Source organism: Rhincodon typus, chromosome 1, assembly GCF_021869965.1.
Source record: "Rhincodon typus isolate 14 chromosome 1, sRhiTyp1.1, whole genome shotgun sequence".
In the NCBI taxonomy this organism is placed as follows: Eukaryota; Metazoa; Chordata; class Chondrichthyes; order Orectolobiformes; family Rhincodontidae; genus Rhincodon; species Rhincodon typus.
Genome location: NC_063332.1, coordinates 136,068,751 through 136,076,150, shown reverse-complemented (window position 1 = coordinate 136,076,150; position 7,400 = coordinate 136,068,751).

The following is a 7,400-nucleotide window of genomic DNA, read 5'->3' as shown; positions in this document are numbered from 1 at the left end:
TGACCATTGCTGCAAATGCTTCAACCTTATCTTTTGCACTGATGTGCTGGACTCTTCTATCATTGAGGATGGGGATATTTGTGGAGCCTCTTCCTCCAGTGAGTTGTTTAATTGTCCACCACCATTCACTACTGGATGTGACAAGACTGCAGAGCTTAGATCTGATTCATTGGTTGTGGGATCGCTTAGCTCTGTCTATAACTTGCTGCTTTCACTGTTTGGTGTGCAAGTAGTCCTGTTTGGTGGCTTCACCAAGTTGATACCTCATCTTCAGGTATACCTGGTGTTGCTCCTGGCATGCCCTCCTGCACTGTTCACTGAACCAGGGTTGATCCCCTGGCTTAATGGTAATGATTGAGTGGGGGAATATGCTGGGCTATGAGGTTACAGATTGTGATGGAGTATAATTCTGCTGCGGTTGATGGCCCACGGTGCTACATGGATGCCCAGTCTTGAATTGCTAGATCTGTGCGAAGTCTGTCCCATTTAGCATGATGATAGTGCCACACTACATGATGGAGGTTGTTCTCAATGTGAAGGCAGGACTTCGTCTCTACAAGGACTGTGCAATGGTCACTCTGACCAATACTATCATGGACAGATATACCTGCAACTGGCAGATTAGTAAGGATGAGGTCAAGTATGTTTTTCCCTCTTGTTGGTTCGCTCATCACCTGCTGCAGACCGAGTCTAGCAGCTATGTCCTTTAGGACCCAACCAGCTCGATCAGTAGTAGTACTGCTGCCGAGCCACTCTTGGTAGTGGACATTGAAATCCCCCATCCAGAGTACATTTTGTGCCCTTGCCATCCTCAGTGCTTCCTCTAAGTGTTGTTTAACATGGAGGAGTACTGATTCATCAGCTGAGGGAGGACGGTATGTGGTAATCAGCAGGAGGTTTCCTTGCCCATGTTTAACTTGAAGCCATGAGACTTGGGGTCCGAAGTCAATGTTGAGGACTCCTAGAGCAACACCCTCCCCACTGTATACCACTGTGCCGCCCCCTCTGCTGGGTCTGTCCTGCCGTGAGACAGGACATATTCAGGGATGGTGATGGTGGTGTCTGGGACATTGTAAGATATGGTTCTGTGAGTATGATTGATTCGTCTGTGAGATAGCTCTCCCAATTTTGGCACCAAACCCCAGACGTTAGTGAGGAGGACTTTGCACGGTCGACAGAGCTGTTTCTGCCGTTGTCTTTTCTGCTGCCTAGGTCAATGCCAGGTGATCCAGTTTCATTTCTTTGAGTCTTTGTAGCGATTGGTACATCTGAGTGGCTTGCTAGACCATTTCAGAAGGCAGTTGAGAGTCAATCATATTGCTGTTGGTCTGGAGTCACATGTAGGCCAGACTAGGTGAGGGTGGCAGATTTCCTCCCGAAGGACATTAGTGAACCAGATGGGTTTTTACTGACAATCAGCAATGATTTCATGGTGATCAGTAGGTTCTTAATTCTAGACTTCTTGTTTTGAATTCCAATTCCACCATCTGCCATGGTGGGATTCGAACCCGGGTCCCCAGAACATCAGCTGGGTTTCTGGATTAATAGTCTAGCGATAATAACACTAGGCCATTGTTTTAGCTGAGGCATGAATGGGAGGTTTTCCATTTGGTTTTGCTTAGCTAGCCCCTATCCCAGACATCTGCCCCTGGGCTTGTATTCTCCCCAGTCTGCTCCAGCCAGCCTTTTCCTGGCTCAGTTGCAGCCCCTGCTTGCTGGAGTCCCAGTGACTTTAATCCAATATACTACAATTCCTATAACTTCTCCCTTGAAAGTTTTTAAGTTTAGGGTATATCCATGGGGATTTTTGGCCCAACTTACAGGTCCAAAGCTTTTCGTCATTTATGTATCTGTTTTGGATATGAACATAGGAGGTATGGTTAGCAAATCTGCAGATGACACCAAAATTGGAGGTGTAGTGGACAGTGAAGGAGGTTGCTTCAGAGTACAAAAGAACCTTGATCAGAAAGGCCAATGGGCTGAGGATTGGAGTTTAATTTAGACAAATATGAGGTGCTACATTTTGGAAAGGCAAATCGGGGCAGGACTTACATACTTAATGGTAAGGCCCTGGGGAGTGTTGCTGAACAAGGAGGTTTGGAGTGCAGATTCATTGTTCCTTGAAAGTGGAGTGCCAGGTAGATAGAAAAGTGAAGAAGGTATCAGAGATAGTAGGAACTGCAGATGCTGGAGAATCTGAGACAACAAGGTGTAGACCTGGATGAACACAGCAGGCCAAGCCTTCCTGTGATGCTGCTTGGCCTGCTGCGTTCATCCAGCTCTACACCTTGTTGTCTCTAAAGTGAAGAAGGTGTTTGGTATGCTTGCCTTTATGGGTCAGTGCATTGAGTACAGCAGTTCGGAGGTCATGTTGTGACTGTACAGGATATTGGTTAGGCCTCCTTTGGAATACAGTGTTTAATTCTGGCTTGCCTGTTTATAGTAAGGATGTTGCAAAACTTGAAAGGGTTTAGAAAAGGTTTACAAGGATGTTGCCAGGTCTGGAGGTTTTGAGCTATGGGAGAGAGGCTGAATAGGGTGTTGCTCTTTTCCGTGGAGCATTGAACACTGAAGGGTGATCTTACAGTAGTTTATAAAATGACAAGGGGCACAGATAACATGAACAGCCAAGGTCTTTTCCCCAGGGTGGGGGAGTTGCAAACTAGAGGGCATAGGTTTAAGTTGAGAGGGGAGAGATTTAAAAGTGACCTAAGGGGCAACTTTTTCACAGAGAGTATGCTGTGTGTGTGGAACAAGCTGCCAGAGTAAGTCGTGGAGGCTCGTACAGTTACAACATTTAAAAGGTATCTGGATTGGTATATGAATAGGAAAGTTTTAGAGAGGTATGGGCCAAATCCTGGCAAATGGAACTGGACTAATTTAGAATATCTGGTTATCATGGACGAGTTGGACCGAGGGGTCTATTTCCATGCTGTACAACACTGTGACTCCATTTGGCATCCAAAAATGCATCACCTCACACTTGTCTGGATTGAACCCCACCTGCCATTTCTCCACCCAATTTGCTAACTGTTTTATATCCTGCTGTATCCTTTGAAAACCTTCCTCAATATCCACAACTCCTCTAAATTTTGTGTTGTCTGCAAACTTACAAATCGGACCACCTACATTTTCATCCAAATTTTATATTGTATGATATTTTATTGTATTATAAACAACATAAGTCCCAAAAAGAATCCTTGCAGAACTCCGTAGGTCACAGACCTCCAGTCAGAAAAACACCCGTCCACAACTATCTTCTGTCTTCTATCACTAGTGTCAATATTATATTAAATTGCCAATTCACCATGGATTGCATGTGACTTAATCTTCTAGACCAGCCGATCATGAGGAATCTTGTCATATGCTTTACTAAAGTCCATGCAGACAACCTCCACTGCTGTACCCTCATTAATCATCTCCATTTCCTCAAAAAACTGAAATCAAATTTGTGAGACAAGACCTCTGCCATACAGACCCATGCTGACAATCCGTAATAGTCATAGAGGTTTACAGCATGGAAACAGGCCCTTTGGCCCAATCTGTCCATGCTGCCCAAATTTCACAATTAAACTAGTCCCATTTGCCTGCATTTGGTCCATACGCCTCCATACCTATCCCATCCATGTACCTGTCCAAGTGATTTTTAAATGACGAAATTGTACTTGCCTCGACCACTACCTCTGGCAGCCCAATCCAGACACTCACCACCCTCTGTGTGAAACAGTTGCCCCTGTGGACCCTTTAGTATCTCTACCCTCTCACCTTAAACCTATCCCCTCTAGTTTTAGACTCCCCTACTACAGGGAAAAGCTGTTTGCTACCCACGTTATCTATGCCTCGTATAGTTGTTATAGATCTCTATAAGGTCACTCCTCAGCCTGCAATGTTCCGGGGGAGAAAAGTCCCAACCTCTCCTTAACTCTCATCTTTTAGTCCAGGTAGCCTCTTAGGAAATCTTTTCTGTACTCTTTCAAGTTTAATAATATCCTTTCTATAGGGCAACCAGAACTGCACATACTACTCCAAATGTGGCCTTATCAACGCTGCAGCAAGATATCCCAACACCTGAAGTCAATGCTCTTCCTGATAAAAGCAAAAAAGCCTTCCTCACCACCGTGTCTACCTGTGACTCCACTTTCAAGGAGCTATGAACTTGTATCCCTAAATCTCTTTGTTCTATAACACTCCCCAGGGCTTTACATTGACTGCAAGTCCTGCCCTGGTTAACCTACCAAAATGTAACACCTCACACTTATCTAAATTAAATTCCATCTGCCATTCTTCAGCCCACTGGCGCAGTTGATCAAGATCTTGCTGCGTTCCCAGAAAACCTTCACTATCCACTATATCACCAATCTTGGTGTCATCCGCAAACTTACTAACCTCCTAAATTCTCACCCAAATCATTTATGTAAATGATGAATAAGAGTGGATCCAGCACTGATCCCTATGGCACACTGCTGGTTGCAGGACTCTAGTTGGAATAATAACCCTCTACCACTGCCCTCTGCCTTCTACCTTCAAAGTGAGAAGTCACACCAGGTTATATTCTAACAGATTTATGTGAAATCACAAGCTTTCTGAGCACTGCTCCTTCATCACCAGACTATAACCTGGTGTCGCGTGACTTCTGACTTTGTCCACCCCAGTCCAACACCAGAACCTTCACATCATTTCTGCCTTCAAGCCAGTTTTGTGCCCGATTGGCGAACTTTTCCTGGATAAGTCCTGTTCTTTTCCAAATGTGAGCAAATCTTGTCCATAAGAATTTCCCCACCATATTTCCTCACTGGCCTATAATTTCCTGGATTGCCCCAGTTGCCCTCCTTAAATGAAAGGACAACGTTGGCTATTCTCCAGTCTTCTGGACCCTGCCTGTGGCTAAACAGGAAAATGTTTCTCATTGCTTGTCTGCTTCCATTAAGAAGGACGTGGATCCCTCCTGAGTAAAAAATCAATCATTCTGATTTAGCAGTGAGCAGTTATTTGACTAATGCTGTAAAGATAACTGAATTTTGCCATAGACCATTTCCCAAAGGCATCTGACAAGGTTATATCATAAGATATGAGCCCACAGTGTTGGAAGTAATATTTTGACATGGTTAGAGAATTGGTTAATGGGCAGGAAACGGTGAGTAGGATAAGGGGTTCTTTGGGTTGCGACCTGTGACCAGTGGCATTCCACAGGGATCAGTGCTGGGATCACAACTGTTTACAATATAAGTTAATGACTCGGAGGGAGGGAGTGAATGCACTGTTAGCAAATTTTCAGATGGTGCAAAAATAGATAGAAGGGCAGGTTGCGAGAGGGATACAAAGTTTACAGAAATCATAATAGGTTGAGTATGTCAGCAAAAAATTGGCAAATGGGGTTATAATTTGGGAAAATGTGAAGTTGTTCATTTTGGAAGGGAGAACAAAAGAACAGTATTATTAAAATGGAAAAAAGTTTCAGAAAGCTGCAACACAAAGGGTCTGGTGCATGAAACACACAAAGCTACCACACAGGTACAGCAGGTAACCGGGAAGGTTAATGGAATATTGACCTTTTATTTCAAGGGGGTTGGAGTATAAGGGTAGGGATGTCTTACTGAAACTGTACTAGGTGCTGGTGAGACAATATTTGGAGTACTGTGTACAGTTTTGGTGCCCTTATTTAAGGAGAGATATCATTTCATTTGAGGCAGTTCAAAGAAGGCTCACTGAGATAACCCCTGGTATGGAGGGATTGTCTTATAAGCATATATTACCAGGTTATGACTCTGGTCACTGAAGTTTAGAGGAATGAGAGGTAATCTCATTGAAACATATAGACTTCTCAATGGGCTTAACAGGGTAAATGCTGACAGGATGATTTTCCTATTGGGAGAGTCTAGGGGATAGTCTCAGAATAAAGGGATGCCAATTTGGGGGCGGCACGGTGGCTCAGTGGTTAGCACTGCTGCCTCACAGCACAGGGACCTGGGTTCGATTCCACCCTCAGGTGACTGTGTGGAGTTTGCACATTCTCCCCATGTCTGCGTGGGTTTCCTCTGGGTACCCGAATTCCTCCCACAGTCCAAAGATGTGCTGGCTAGGTGGATTGGCCATGTTAAATTGCCCATGGTGTTCAAGGATGTGTAGATTAGGTGGGTTAAGTGGGATGGGTCTGGGTGCGATGCTCTGAGGGTCGGTGTGGACTTGTTGAGCTGAAGGGCCTATTTCCACACTGTCGGGATTCTATGATGATAATGATAATTTAAGATTGAGACGAGGAGGAATTTCTTCTCAGAGGGTTGAGAGTCATTGGAACTCCTTACCACAGAGGGAGCAGAATCCTTGTGTATATTAAAGGTGAGACAGATTCTTAATCAGTAGGGGAAATCAAGGGTTATGGGAAAAACACAGGAAAATGGACATGAAGAATGTTAGATCTGCCATGAGCCTACTGAATGATGGAGCAGGCTTGAGGGGCCAAACATCTGACTGCTGTTCCAATTTTTTTTTGGATGGACGTGTGTGGAAGGCTGCATTCTGGTTGACAATATAGGAGTTTGACACTTGGAAAAATAAGCCTGGGTGCACAGCTGGCTATTTTTGATGGATTTGGTGGATTACGTCTTTATGAATACCTCATGTACTGTCATACCTGGAAAATGCCAGTACTGTCTTTTGTATTAACAGCTGTTAATTACATTTAGTTGGATCTGGAGATTGTATGAATATGCATATGGATTAAAAAGATCTTCACAGTGGCTGATATTCATTCAGAGGGATGTGAGGACTATCTCACAGTCTTATTGAATACAGTATTTTCTTGAAAAAGAAATACATAATTTTACCACCAAAAGTTCTTAAGATTTAGCAGTAGGAAAGTTTCCTACTTCAATATAACTTAGACCTCCTAGGATTGGCAATTAGGAAAGATTTACCTCTCACATTTTAGTACTTGATGGCTGACATCTCTGGTTCATTTATATATTGTTAGACAGCACTTCATTATAGCATTTGGTATTGGTGAAAGCAATTAGGACAACCCTCAGTGAGGGTAAGTGCAAATTCAACCCTGAATACTAAATACTACGGTTGTATTCTACAAATGCAGATCATTTGATGTAAATTGAAATGAAGCCGTTTCAAACAAATACTAGATGAATAGACTCAGCAAATTTATCAACAAATTCTAAGAAGTTGTTGATTTTATATTTTCTGGATTTGATTACCAATTTTGAAAAATGTAACATCCTTCACCTTTACTAATGAATCTGAACATTTAATATAGCGCTTAAAAAGAATCGAATCAATTTTTGCAATGCAGTTTGACTAATGTATTTATTTTCACTAACTGCTATTGGAGTCCAGTTTCAAACTGCCTATACTGCAATGCTACATAAAGTGAAGTTATTCTGAGTTGGAGC